Source organism: Dermacentor andersoni, chromosome 3 (genome assembly GCF_023375885.2).
Source record: "Dermacentor andersoni chromosome 3, qqDerAnde1_hic_scaffold, whole genome shotgun sequence".
In the NCBI taxonomy this organism is placed as follows: Eukaryota; Metazoa; Arthropoda; class Arachnida; order Ixodida; family Ixodidae; genus Dermacentor; species Dermacentor andersoni.
The window spans coordinates 180,912,213-180,926,918 of record NC_092816.1 but is presented as its reverse complement, the minus strand read 5'-3'; positions in this window follow the sequence as shown (position 1 = coordinate 180,926,918).

The window sequence follows — 14,706 nt, the reverse complement described above, 5'->3', positions numbered from 1 at the left end:
GCGGTGTCACCCGGGAGAAAGAGGTAGCAAAGTACCTTGGATTTCTATAGAAGGAGCGGAATAGTTTTCTGTAGGAAGATAACATGCGATTTCGGGTCCTTCTATTCAGGCTTGTTTACATGCATTGGCCAGGTGCCATGAGTGGCAGTTGTCCTAGACGCTCGTCTTGCCAGGCTTGCCGAAATGCACCAATCATCCATTTTCGCCTTTCCATCGTGCATCGTACTATACAGAAACTTCACTGATGTCCAAAAAACGAGACGTGCGGCAGCCCCTTAGCCGGAAAGATTCATCCAGTGAGGCTGGCAATTGCCGATTTACCTTAGCTGAAATTAAGGCATCTCTCACTTGTTCCAACAACTTGGCACCAGGTAGCGGTCGCCTCCTGTGTGAAATGATTAGGTATCTACACCCTAAAAACTGTAAGCACTCCTACATGTTTTTTTGCCATGTTGGCGGCTCACCATATTCCGTCCCCATGGAAAGAAAATAAAGTGATCCCGATATTCAGGCAAGGCAATGAACCGTCCTTAGCCAGCCGCAACAGGCCAATAGCGCTAACAGACTGTCTGTGCAAAGTTGTAGCACCCACCGATGGTGCAATGCGGGCAAGCTATGGCCGGCACTCACAGCCGGCGCCTTGGTGCCAGCTTAAATAGAAGAGCAAAATAAAGATCCATAGCGTGTGGTAGAGGCGCAAGCTCGGCAAGTGCAGTGTTCTACTAGGAATCCTCCCACGTTTGTCGCTGCAACCGGCGCTCCGCTCGCCGCCTTCGCCCTTCTACCAAAATAAATATAGGAACGACGGCACGGCTCTTAGGCCGCCCTCACTTCCTCCTTCAATGGTGACCCAGGAGAACATGCTTTGCAGTGAGCGACACGATGCCACGACTGATTGGCCAGCGTTCTAGTTCGACCCACCACTACCGCCATTCCGGTCAAGCTACATCGGCGCATGCTTCTCGCAGTTCGTGACGGCTCAGGAGCGGCACATCTGGATCCAAGAGTTCTAGTGCTTGGTGTTCCTCGACTTCCTGTGGCTTAATCTCCAGCTCAACCTCCGCGTTCCATCGCCTGGCCCACTTCCCGACGGCGAGATGCGCAGTCCGTCCTGAACTTCTACGGTCCTGCGTACCACCTTCTTCCAGACGGTGACCACAACTCCCTTCTCCCCCAGCGCTGAGCTCATTTGGGTGCCCGCGTACTCGGCAAACCACGGCAATAAACCCGTCGATTCTTTAGCCCGAGGTTGGAGAAACCAGGCACAGGTTGATCTCATGGGGGTATCTCGAGGGACCTTGCGTGTACCTTTGCTGACCTCATCGCGAATGATCGGACGGAGAGGCGAATATTGTTACGTGGTAGTGACGTTAAAGAACACGGTATCAATACTGTGAAAACAAAACGAGCTTTTATTGGGGGAACCTGGGCCCACAATGACAGGCTATACTTAAAGCAAAACGATAGCGGCGAACACAGTCGGCTATCGTCGAATATCTGATCAGCTGCTCAAGCGCGTTGGCTATTATAAATCAGCCTTCGAATGTTCCAGAGTGATCAATGGGACCCGCATGTCTTCCATAAAGTTCTACACTATACGCGTCGCGCGTACGTTCAATCAGATTACACAAGTTGCGTGGAAAGACAGCGGATGGAACCATCGATAACATTGCAGAAACTTTTTTTTACATGCAGGCGCGTCCTGCGCTGTGCGATAACATTTGTTAGGGGGTGAGAAGTGGTCACCCGATAAAGATAAAGAAGTACACGTGTCATTCCCCCCTCTTAAAGAGCGTCGTCCCGATAGTAAAATATCAGAGCGAAACACAAAAGGACACTTATTAAACAAAAGTGACAAAACAACAAAGTCCAAAGGTCAGTTACGCGAAGTCCGAAAGTTCATTAACGCTGGTAGTACGGCTTCAGTCGCACAACGTGGACTATTTCAGGTCGTGAGCGGCGCCGCTGTGATAGAGAAACGCCGTCTGGCACGACCTCATAGTCCAGTGCGCCAATACGTCCGATGATCTTGTGCGGTCCGAAATAGCGTCGCAATATTTTCTCGCTCAGTCCTCGTCGGCATATAGGGGTCTAAACCAAAACACGGTCACCGGGCTAATACTCGACGAAGCGTCGTCGTCGGTTGTAGTGTCGGCTGTCGGTACGCTACTGGTTCTGGATCCGTAGGCGGGGGAGCTGTCGGGCTTCTTCGGTGCGCTGGAGATAGGTCGCGACGTCAAGATTCTCTTCGTCGGTGACGTGTGGCAGCATGGCGTCGAGCGTCGTCGCCGGGTTCCTGCCGTAAACCAGCTTAAACGGCGTGATCTGTATTGTTTCTTGCACCGCCGTGTTCTAAGCAAAGGTTACGTACGGCAGGACCGCGTCCCACGTGTTGTGCTCGACGTCGACGTGCAGGCGCCGACAAAAGTGCTATACTCCATGCAGCGGGAGCCGGAGCAGCCACAGAACACCTATACAAACTTAGAGAAGGGAAACTGTACCTTCCACAGTGCAACGGAAATAAGCGTAGCGGTGGTATCGTGAACTAAAGTATGCGACCACAGATGGCGCTGTACAATAGGAAACGGAAACAGTATTGCCGCTTTACCAGGTGTTCTGTGGCTTTACTGGGTTTCTGGCTGCTGCGCCTCGATCGTGCTCCCGCCAGTTTGGTTGCTGTGTGGCAAACGTAGCGCCTACATTACGTCCCTACCATGGAGCAACTCTTATGGCGCCGTCTGCCAACGCGGACCGTACCTACCCCATCACGCTTCTCCGACTACCTACCCATCCTACCTTCCAGGCCTTTTTGCATTGTACCAAAAGCAAACATCATCCCTATTCACCTGGCCGGCCCGGCTTCTCCTCCGCCCGGCGGGCCGGTGTCACTCCAAACCTGGGAGGACTGGGAGATGTCACTACGCTCGACGGAACCCGCAAGCCAGAATGTCGCCGCAAGCCAAGCTGCAAGGGTCATTAATATATTAAGTATGAACGTTTGATTGCAGTGGGATCGTGTGGAGACACAGGCGGCCTGGTAGGTTCGAAATGCACTGTCAAAATGAAGTTTTTTCCTCGTGCTCCCGCTGTCCGAATCCGAAGTGGGTAGACCACGCGCCATAGGTACTCCTGAGGAGTACAGCTTTCGATCAGCAACGCCGCGAGCAGAACCAAGAACGAGCTCGTCCACGCCGTGCCGATGCTGGAGCCCTGGCACAAGAACGTGCTCATGCAGCCTAGCGCAAGCAGCAACGGCATATAGATGATCCGGTAGTCTACTAAGGAGTCGTTTAATGAACTGTCGGGAGTAACCTAGTGGTGAACACCGGGGCTGTACGTTTCAGCTTCGCTGGTCAACCATCTGTACGGAGTGCTTGGGCGGTGATTTATTTTTATCTGCCGCTCAGTGACACCACCGAAGTTCTTGTGAAGCCTCTCAATTCTCTCCCCCGAAACTCCACCGTTATGTGCGCGTCGGCTTCGCAATCGTGGAAGCAATTTTTTTTAAGCATAAAATGTTTTTAGCACAACTAGTTGGCGACCTTCAAGTAACCTTGAGCCAAAAGCAGAGCCATTATCCCAGCACTCAAACAGGAACGTCCAGCCAAGTTGCGAGAACAAAACGAGATCACCGGGGCAACCAGTCAAAACTTCACGAAATTCAGTCTTTCCCCCAACCCTTTGTACATGACCGCATTACATATGCTATTCCCTTACCAAAGATGCTACAAACAAATATTCCTTGCAAGTTCTTGCTAACGCTTGTTCACAATATTACTCAAGCTGTAACTTCTAGTTTTATTTGTCATTTGCAATAGCGACGTTCGAAAGGCAGGTACCGCGCACCATACTCTTCATTCTCATCTTTAGGCGCTGAGTCAGGGGACCCTGAGCACATTAAACGCCAGCGGTTCGTGAGTTCCGCGGTGCGTGTTTTGCGTCATACCGAGAGATGGCACCACACTGTGTGTGGCCTCCATGAGGCGCTTTTCTTCGTCTGGCTGAGAAGCGCGTTCTGTCTCTCCGGCGTCCTTCGCTGCCTTTCGTGCCGCCTTCATTGTCTATCCTATCAGTGAGAAAGGAAGTGATACAGCTACGTGCCCCTTCCCCAGAGCTGGTAGTCTTGGGTTCCTGAAGGATGAGCTTGTGACGCATGCTTTCGAAAGCGCTTTTCAGATGGAAAGCAGTCAGGATGTGTTCCGCACCCGAGGGAATGTCGCGTAGGATCTCGCCCCGAGAGGCGCTGGAAAACGTCCTGCATTTAGAGATTCGCACGGTAGCCATGCATGTGGGTTGGGAAAAAGCCTCCATCCTGTAGATAATTCACTAGTCGCGAATAAATGGATTTCTCGAAATGCTTACCACGGAAGAATGTGAGGGAAATCGAACGGAGCCTCAGTAAAGCCGGCATTTTGCCGCGTTCTTGAATCAGTGCTATTGAGGCCTCTTCCTATTCTAGTGGAAGGCTCCCAGGTTACTATGCGTGTTCGTTAAAATATTGGACCAGTGCTTCCAGGAAATTATGACTAAGGTTTCGTAGCTTGGCATTAGTAACGCTATGGGGTCCCTATGGGGTTACGTTGGGCATTTAGCACGGAAGCGAAGCGTTCCTTCCTCGTGATCTCGGAATCGATGCGTTCATATCTGAATTCGTGATGTCCTCATATTCCTCGGTGCATGGCGGGCCTCCGGCATTGTCTGCGTATTTTGCGCTGAGGCAGTTGATTAGCTCTTCGTCCGCGCCGGCAAAATCACCGATCAATCTCCGGATCGTCCTATACATCGCGGGTTTGGTGTTGCCAGGATCGAGCGAAGTTCACAAGATAGCTCACGTCATTGGTGTGTATAACGTATCGCACATCAACTCGCAGGAATTGGCGCAGCTTTCCGCATCGAGTTTGCGAGCATATTCGTTAGCACGTTCCGTATCTTCCGCTATATTGAGTCGTAGTTTGCAATTGAGACACTGGCACTTCCATCGCTTAGTGAGACTACGGCATCTGTCCCTTATGTGGAGTAGATTTTGGAGCAGTACCGGCGCTTCCAATGTAAGTGCTATGCATTTCGAGAGGCAATCATGCGCATCGCGCAAGTGGTTTACCGATGTCTTAGCATCAGTGAACCAATGAGTTTGCCCTGCTTGCATCGCACACTTACTCAGCCGCGTTTCTTCCAACGCGTAGGAACGCTCGCTCTCCGATTAACACACTCTTGGGTTCCTACTAGTACTGTGCATTATCTTGTACTAACAAGGCGTTGCACAGAATAACCCTACTTGTAAAAAAAAAAAAAACACTATTCGTTACCTAACTTTATTAAACAAAAAAGAAACAAGAAACCGAAAAGCACCAAAAATAATATCTATGGATTACTCGTTCAGTTTTACACTTCTAACAGCCAAATGAGTGCAAATTCAAATAAACTTATACCGAGGACGGCTAAGTACTTAGTGTGAATTGCGAATACGAAAGCAAAATTGTCCGACTAAAAGGCGCAGAGCGATCCTCCGAGCATTGCGTGTCGAGTAATATATCATGGCGGTACGGGTTGCACGAGCCAACAAGCAGCCGCTGCCTGATGTGTCATGTCCCCAACGACGCGGCGACGCCCTCTCCCCTCACATAATGGCACGCTTGTGCGGCAGCAGGTGTTCCCTTTTCCCAGCAGGCTCAGCTTCTGACGTGCCATCGCAGCCACCGCCAACGCGAATTTTGGTGCCCTTTCACTGCTAAAGCTGACAGACTTACCGCTTCGGCGCGCGGCTCCTGCTGCGCAGAGACGTCAAATCCCATCTGCCCGTCTGTATCCTCTAGCGCGCCTTGAGATAGTGACTACGCGGATGGTTCGATTGGTGCTATGAGCGTCCTATTTGAAACGGAGTGGTGGCTTGCGCCACGAAGAATTTCGTCTGATTTTGCCTAATGTCCTACCTATACTTTTGTGTAAACACACGAACACACAGACTTCCAAGCATAAAACTTTTTCAACTATTAGTGGGAACTTCGTTTGTTGTCTCCTTACTTTCTGACGCCAGACTTCCAATCGGCTCTTACTAATATCTACTTGCGACATGTTTATTTTCCCGTTGGTATACCTGAACCTAAGGTCTTCAAAGAGGCCAGCGGTGCCTAAAGCGATAGCTGAGTATATATCTTCATATTCTAATAAAACATGCTCCGTCGTTTCTATAGCTTTACCGAAGCTAACGCATGCTGCTTCTTCTTTCGTGTACCTCACTTAACAACTACGTGATCTAAGGCGTCCGGATCTCACTTAGAAAACGGAGGAGCTTCCCTTTGATTTATTGTAAAATATTTGTGCTGATTTTGTTATTCCCTCTCAAATAGTTACTCATATCACTTTTATTTTCCATTGCGGTTACCCATGAAATTGCCTCAGCCTCTCTGACATGCATTTGACGATTTTTTCCCATGTTGCGTAATACACCGGCCGCATACTTGCTGGAAAGCCTCCTAGTTCTATTCATCCACTGTGAGTCAATGTTCTGCCTCTACAAATACATGCACACTCTCGCAACTCATATAGTTTCTTTCATATTTCTCAGTCGTTCTTCAAATATATAATCTTACACTGAGCTTCTCTCACTTCAAAACTTGACGAGCGCATGTCGTCATGCACAACTTCATGAGTAGTCTTGCCGTGAGTAGTCAATGCGGGGCGTCCCCCTCACCTCTAGTTGCCTTCAAGTCCTGACTGTACCTCTGACTTGAAGCAAGCAACCACGTTTCCAAATAAACGTCCTGGACCCATCACACCGTTCCGCATACCCCGCAGACGGTTCCATGTGGTGGCAGTGTAACGAACCCAGCGGCGGTGACATTGTGCGCGTCCTCCGCTGTGACTGATTGTTCTGTTCATCCAGAGAATAGGCACGCAGCACCCACGGGCACGAAAACCCGACGAGCTTCGCAGAAAGAAAATCCTTCGCTTTTAAACGATACAAGTACGCCTGCACAAGTACGCCTTTTACAACTACGCTTTTTTACAAGTACGCCTGCCCAGCAGACAGGAAGAAACCGGGAGTGGTTAGCTACCGTTTACGGAAAGGTGTTCCATTCGCGCATCCTTTTAGGCAAGAATAATTACGGATATGCCATTGTTCTAGTATGCACAATATAAAATAGATTTATTGTGCTTTTCTCTTCTCTCTCGTGATTCGTGAAAGTGCATGTTGGTATCAAATCTCATTGTAGTTTCGTTTTTAGCACAGTAACTACTTTCTATGATGGCTGTGGATTCATTGTGCGCAGGTCTCAAACAGTATCTGCATGGTCAAGCATTGGCCTGAAGACTTTCATATAGTTTTTAATGTTTAGCTTAGTATAATTTAGTGTTAACCTTGAAGTGTGCGTTATTTTATATATTTAATGATAATATGACATCTATAAAGACCTTATGATAATTTTAACATCTACGGGATTTACTGAGTTCTAGCTTAAAAAGGCTTCGAGCTGTTTTTCCATTCTATAAGTACATATATGCACTGTTAAGGAACTCAGCATTGTTTAGCTCTTATTACCAATAAGCGTGAAACACGAAAGAAGATATGCGCCCTCAAGAAAGTACATAATGGAAGAAAGATGTAGATCTAAATGTGCGAGATAGTGAAACCAGCATTGCGCCATTGAATATATCGGCGTCATTTGGCGGGGTGAGATAGAAGTAATTGCAACAGTCCTTTCCTTGAAGGGTGCGAACTCCGTGAACGAAAATTGCGCAGCATCCCAGTCATGATTAAGATTGACGATAATGCCATTAGTATTGAAACAATCTAATGTACCAGGTTGGCTAGGCCGAAATGCGTCCTGTATGAAGCGTACAGTCTGCCGGGATCGTTTCTTGTGCTTTCAACTAGACACGATGCGCCATCTAGCGGCACGGCTGCAAGTCCGCGCATGCAGCGTGCTTGAATATAAATTTAGAGGACATTGTCAGTATATATAAGATGCAGGTTCAATTCCGTAGAGTACCGGGAAAATCTTACAGTAGTTTCAGTCGCCGAAGAGCGGCGCATACCTAGTGACTCACGCTCGCGTCAACGTGGTTCAACGAACAGCGGCACTGGCCCAGTGTAAGATGGCCAAAGACCTAAGTTGTTCTGACAGCTTGTTTGAAATCCAGTTCGCTCAACACAGGCGGCAAGTGTTCTGCAGAGAATACAAATTATCTCGTGAACCAAGTAGCATGCAAAACTAATAGATATCGATAAATGGCTACAAGACACTGTGTGCACATTCTTAAGAGTCAGTGAGTGAAAAACTTTATCAGCTCTAGATTCGCTGGTCTTCTGCGGTCTTCAGATGGAATCGTCCATCTTCTAGCACAATGGTCGGTTGCCCTTAGTCCTTAGTTGGATGCTGCTGCCAGTTCTGCTCGCCGAATCAGACCTTCTTGGTCGACCTGGCGATCGCTGGAGAGCACTCCCTCCCATTGCTCTGCACATTCTTAAGAATAATAATTCCACTACGAATAGCACATTTGTGAAATATTTAAACTAAGGTCCAATTTGAACAAGCAATGTGTGCCGACGATGGAACACTGAAGGGCTGGTTTAACTGCACATAACAAACTGTGTTTAAAAGGAGCACGATAAACTGAAGCTTACAAGCGGTGCCCGGACTTGAATGGGGCAATGCGTGTCGCTACTAATAACGGGGTCCACGTTTGGCGCAGTTTCTGAGCTAGACATTAGTGTGGCTGTCGGCATGATAGTGTCAAAACTTATCGTGGAAAATGACGACTCGTGCAGACTTGCAGGCTGGAAACGAGGACTCGTTAACAATTGAAGTCTGCTGCGAATATCCATGCATGCCTTCTGGAACAGCTTTCGAAAAGCTAATCGTTAAAGGTCACAGCTCACAGGGAAGGTCCTTCGGCATGGCTAGAGTTCAGGCTGATTCATAAGAAAAGTAGCTAGCGTCAAGCTTTTTTACAGGCTGAATTGAACATCATAACGATACGTTGGTAGAATAGGTCGTTCCTAACGCCAGCAAAATGGAGAGTGAAATGAGCAAAGTGGCTAACAGTGATTTTAACTAAAACATTATTTCTATGCGATAGGTACGCGTGTTATGTCGCGCCTCGGTAGACCGAAGAGCTAATGCATTCTACATATATTTAGGCAACGTTCAGAGATTGCTGGCGCTAATCAAAACTAAAGCAATTTAGTCGACGACATCAATGAATCTTCTATAGATATCTAGAGGAAGAACGTCTACAAATAATGTTGCGATAATGTCGATTAAGGACGTCGGCTGCCAATAGAACTTGCCGTTTCGATTCGCGGCTCGTATAGTTCTCTTTCCCTACCTGTTCATTTCAACAGTTTTCATTGCTAGCTGAAGTATTCGTGCGTAGAATTCTAGTCACGAGAATGCTACGTAGCTTTGATTAATTAGAAGTAATATTATAAAAGCCGTCAGCAAGTACACTTTTACAAAAATAAATATTCCTTTCAAAATTCGGTAGAGACGGTTTACGTGTGGGAAAGCATTAGAGTCTCTTTGGTGAAAAGTTTTCGATCGATGCATTCCATTCGGAGGCAGCTGGGCTCATTCTATACACACATGATATGGCGCCACTTCCTCTCCATTGACTCCGCCGTCACGTGCCCAACGACGCTCGCACTAAACCACCCGTTTAGTCAACCAGATGGGTGCGACGTGACAAGTACAATGAAGCACGCACTAGGCACACCTTTAGGCCGCCATAAATGTGGAGCCGCCATGGCGTTGTGGAAGCGGGCTTCGTCTCACACCGCTGAGGCCTGGCTTGATACCCAACCAGACCAAACAGTACCAAATTCGATTTTCAAATTCAATAATGTATTTTCTCTGCAGGAACCTCCCTGAGAAGTTTGACATCAATCCTAGCATTTATTGGCGTGTTTTTGTTCTTTGCGCCGTCGGTAATTTTTGGTACGACCACTCGGTCACGTTGCCGCCGACGCCACTAGATTTTGGCGTAAATGCAACATCTAATGCTTTCGCATTAACAAACCTGTCTTCTGTAGTTAGTTACTGATATTCTTGTTGCGAAATGCGGCCTACGTGATAGCTCGTTATTTGTAGACGTCCTTTTATATTCCAGGTGCAAAGTTTTCTGAACTGAGGCATGTGCGTAAGCGTGGCATACCTGTACATACTTACAGCGTTATATCAGCAACTGCTGCCTTTCTCTGACAAGTGACACAATATTGAAGAGGCTCCATAAAAAGTCGAACTACGTGTCTAGGTAACATTTACTATGTTCCGTTTTTTTTTTTTTTTCGGAGAAAGGTCCGCTTGAACAAAATGTCAAAATCTGTCCGGCAACAGCGCCACTACTTGCTTCCCTCCGTATAGACGAAGATCAAGTGCATTGTGCAGCTGAAATGTGAAAAGTTCAAGATTTCTTTTGTTGTTTCGCAAAGGATTTAACGAGGGCTTCATCGGCGGAGTTGGCTCCGTTTTACGTTTTTATTTTTCTCAGCCCGAGGAAAAAGTCAACTTCTTGCGGAATAATGCAGACAGTGCACATAGCATGCGCGCGTCGTAGAGGCGATATCTTAGTACAGTATCGCTACTTGCAGCTTTGTATTGGGATAACAAGGAATTTGGGACTACGTAATGGTTACCTCCAAGAGCATTGGAACTCCACCGAAGATAGAGAGGAGCAGCATTTTGAAGATTTTAATGAATGGCCGCTTTCATACGAAGCTTTACATCACCCTCTTCGTCGTCATTGATGTCCTCTTCGTTGCTGGGATTTTTAATGACTATGGTCCCTGCATTTTAAAGACGTTTCGACGGAATATTCTTGTGACAAGTGCACCAAGCAACAGGAAAGGAAATTTGACGTCAAAAGCACCATATGGTTGGAAGGCATTGACAGCGTGTAGTGATCCAAGTCTTAAGATACTCTACGTCATAGATACCGCTCCAAATAACCTCGAAAAGCGTCAGTGGCTTCGGAAGACCATCGGCGATCCTTTTGTTCAGTCTATTATGAACTCCAGGATCATTTTTTTTGTTGGATCATCGGCTCATCCCGAAGAACAGTGGGTGCTTGTGGAGGAAGCTATTCGCGAGGGAGACCTTCTTGTGCTGAACGTCACAGAGAGCCGCCGCAATTCCTCCCTCAAGTTTCTTCTTGCTGCAGAGTGGCTTTTTGATAACTGCCCTCTTGATGATGCACTTACTCTTGTCAAGATGGACGATGATGTATTAGTTAACGTCTACGCCTTATCTTCTTACGCAAGCAGCAGTGTAATGTGGCTAACCGGCATCCACGGCGTCGTTTTCAGAAACAAACCTCCACAGAGAAAACGGAGTGATTATTGGTACGTAAGCAAAGGGGAGTATACGTCTGACGTATACCCTGCCCACTGTGCTGGAGAGGCCTTCATCATGAAGCCTGCTGTGTTGTCTGCCATCGTGAGCGCTGCAGTTCATGTCCCGTACTTCTGGATCGCCAACGTCTACGTGACAGGAATGATCGGAGAATTCGCTAACCTGAATCTGGTGGACTTTTCGCGCCACGTGATATTGCACAGACAGAAAAACATGGTGACCATTGGTGATACAACATTGTTTGTTTGCACGCGCTCGGCTGGAGTTTCCAATGAGCAAATTAACTCTCTGTGGGATATCATTCGCCAGAGAAATCAGACAGTGCAGCCAGATTTTAACAAGTATGTAGAAGTACACTATCGTACTGTAGGGTAAATAAGAAGCTTCAAAATGATGTGCGATGTAACGGTAATATGAGCAGCCGCTAATCTGGATTATTTTCTGCATTTCAACAATTGAACATATCAAAAGTGCAGCCATGTCAGTGGGAAATAGAAGTGAACACAAGCAGATGTCTCTGTTATGGAAAAATAACGAAGAAAATAAACACTCTGCAGGTGAACATATCACGCGATGATGTATCTGACTCGTTAGGTTCACCATTATGAAGAAGAATTCATCATGTATAATCACTAACATTTACTGTAAGAAAGAATGCTAATTGCACTACCGTAACCAATCATCTTCTAAGGATGAATGCAGCACCAATATTTTGCACTTCGAATACATTTGTATTTTATAGGTAAAGCCCTAGAACATAGGTAAATGGTGGGAGTCAACTATATGAAGTGTTAGCCAAGGTGACAGCTTCTAACCTGCTTTGCTGTACGCGCCTCGTTCCTGATTTGTCAGCACAGATATACGTTGTTGCAGTTTTTACGACTGCACCTACTCATGGATTGATCTTACAGGCGTCAGTGCGACTGTAAGTGACTATGTGCTTGAGTGAAAGAGAGTTGAGAAATTATTGGCGTGAGGAGTGAGGCGGACGAATGAACTTCAGTGTCTTTAGGCGAGCGTGAAACGTACGCCTCAGCTGCTAAGTGCCCGCGAGTATGAACGCGAGTGTACACGGATATGAGCGGTAATGAATAATTGTGTGTTTGGCTTATGAAGTCGGTGAACGCTGGTCACCGGGAGTAAAAGTGTTGCCTGAGTGCTCAGCTCACATGCCTGCAGGGCCAGCGTCATGAAAAATAAGTAGACTAATTATATTCGACGCTATACTCTTTTTGGGTTCATGAGAATAAATTGCACTTACCATACGATACCGTGTGGGTATAAGTCTCATTCAGTGTTTTTTCGACGAGGTCAAAGGCCTATGTGGGTACTGTGATGAACAACGGACTATGGACGGTAGATCAATGTGCGCATACACAAGCAGCTACATCATTAATCTAATTCTGCAGACCCTTCTTTTTGTGGAACTTGTATTTGAGCACAGATAAACCGCCCACACCTAGAAACACCTAGTGATTCCAAATTTAGTCGCTCTGACCCCATAAATCACGTCTAATTCTTAGAAAGGTAGAACTAAACAACTTCGATCATCTGCAAGCGGCGCAGATTATCAAGGCAGGCAGCGCGAATTGCCTGTTACGACGGCGTATTTATACAAAGATTCAGAATATGCGTAGGCATAGGGTGGCATCGGTGCTTAGCAATGTTTACTTGAGTGCTCTGTACATAGAACTTGAAACTGCCTGGGACGGTATTACTCTCAATCATATTAGTTACGCTGATGATTACCCTGTTTTAGTCGATTACAAAGTTCTGTTGATTTCCGCGACAGGTTTATTGAGTTTGCAGACATAATATTACAGTTTGGTGGATGTTCCGCTTGCTGGATGTATGCCGCACGGTATTGAAACCCGTACCTGACCTACACTCCGGCAATTCAACAGTACTCAGAAATGCCATTGCCGTATCATTGTTGAACGCCACCTTGAAGTTATGCCCACACCGCAAGGAGGACAGTATGGGCAGGTAGCTAAAAGAACTAAACAATCCGCGTATCCTGATGAAAGGTTTGTTTTTCTGATTGAAATGGTCCTACAAAGGAAAAAGGTGCAAGCAAGGCGCTTCATGCGGGTGAGAAATTTGAATAGCTTGCCGGTAGTACGCGTTCAGTAGGTTCATGGTGTATCGCGTCGTCTTAAGAAAGTGGCGGAAGGTATGGTTCTGATGTCGTTTTCACGGTGAACAACAAGCTGGCGAAATTCTGCTATCCTGTGTACAGAAGTGCTCAGAGTCGCATGCAACGGCTGGATTACTAACATGAAGCACCGTTGAGAATGGATGCATGCGAGATACCCGTTATATATGAGAGTTCCCTATCATTCGGGAAATACTACAAACGTTGGATAGGCCGGGAGGTGTTTCCATAATAGACTTTTTACAATAAAACGTCTCTGAAGGCCTGTCCATGTTCTACCCTATATTGGTTCTGTAAGGATTTACGGCTGCGCATGACTGTTTTTTGATACCAGAATGCTTGCTAGGGAGAAAGAGAAGCCCGCAAGTTAGCCTGAAGATGGTTTTGTTTTTACCAAGTCGGTGAAATTTGTGGCAATATGCCATTTGTCACGTTGCACGACTCCGAAGTACAATACACGGATGCAGGTCTTTGAGAGACCAGTGCTTTCATATGTCTAACTTCGCCTTTGATAATTATTGTCTGCCATATGTTTGTTGATAGAAATCCGACAGCTTACGGTCATTAGGCAGGGTGATTGTGAAGGAGGAAGTGCGCGCGACCGAGATATAAAACCCAGTGTTCGGGTTGACATCATAGCCTTTGCGTCATATATATATATATATATATATATATATATATATATATATATATATATATATATATATATATATATATATATATATATATATGCAAGAAGCTGCCATGCCTGTCAAGCCATGAAAGCGTCCCGGCACAAGCGTTGCGCGGTGAAGCCGTTTCGACCACCACACATCGATATATACAATATATACATCCGACAGCTTACGGTCATTAGGCCGGGTGATTGTGAAGGAGGAAGCGTAGGAAGGAGGACGCGGCAAGCCTGACGGACCCGGCGGGATTCAAACAAGCTCGAGGTCGAAATTCAACAACAATGTCAAAGTCTTGATCATCAAGGCAGCACGCATGCCAGCCATGCCACTGGAAGAAAGCAAGGTAGTTGTGAGACCCAGAGGGGGACTGGATATTGTCAAGACCGGCACCACCACCACTGCTGCGGCCATACTCGCGGCGGCCAAAATCACGAGCGAGGAAGGCACCGCGGACACCATCTGCCCCAACACGCAACAGAAAATCGTGATCGTCACTACTCCGAACGAAGACAACGGGGCACGGTAC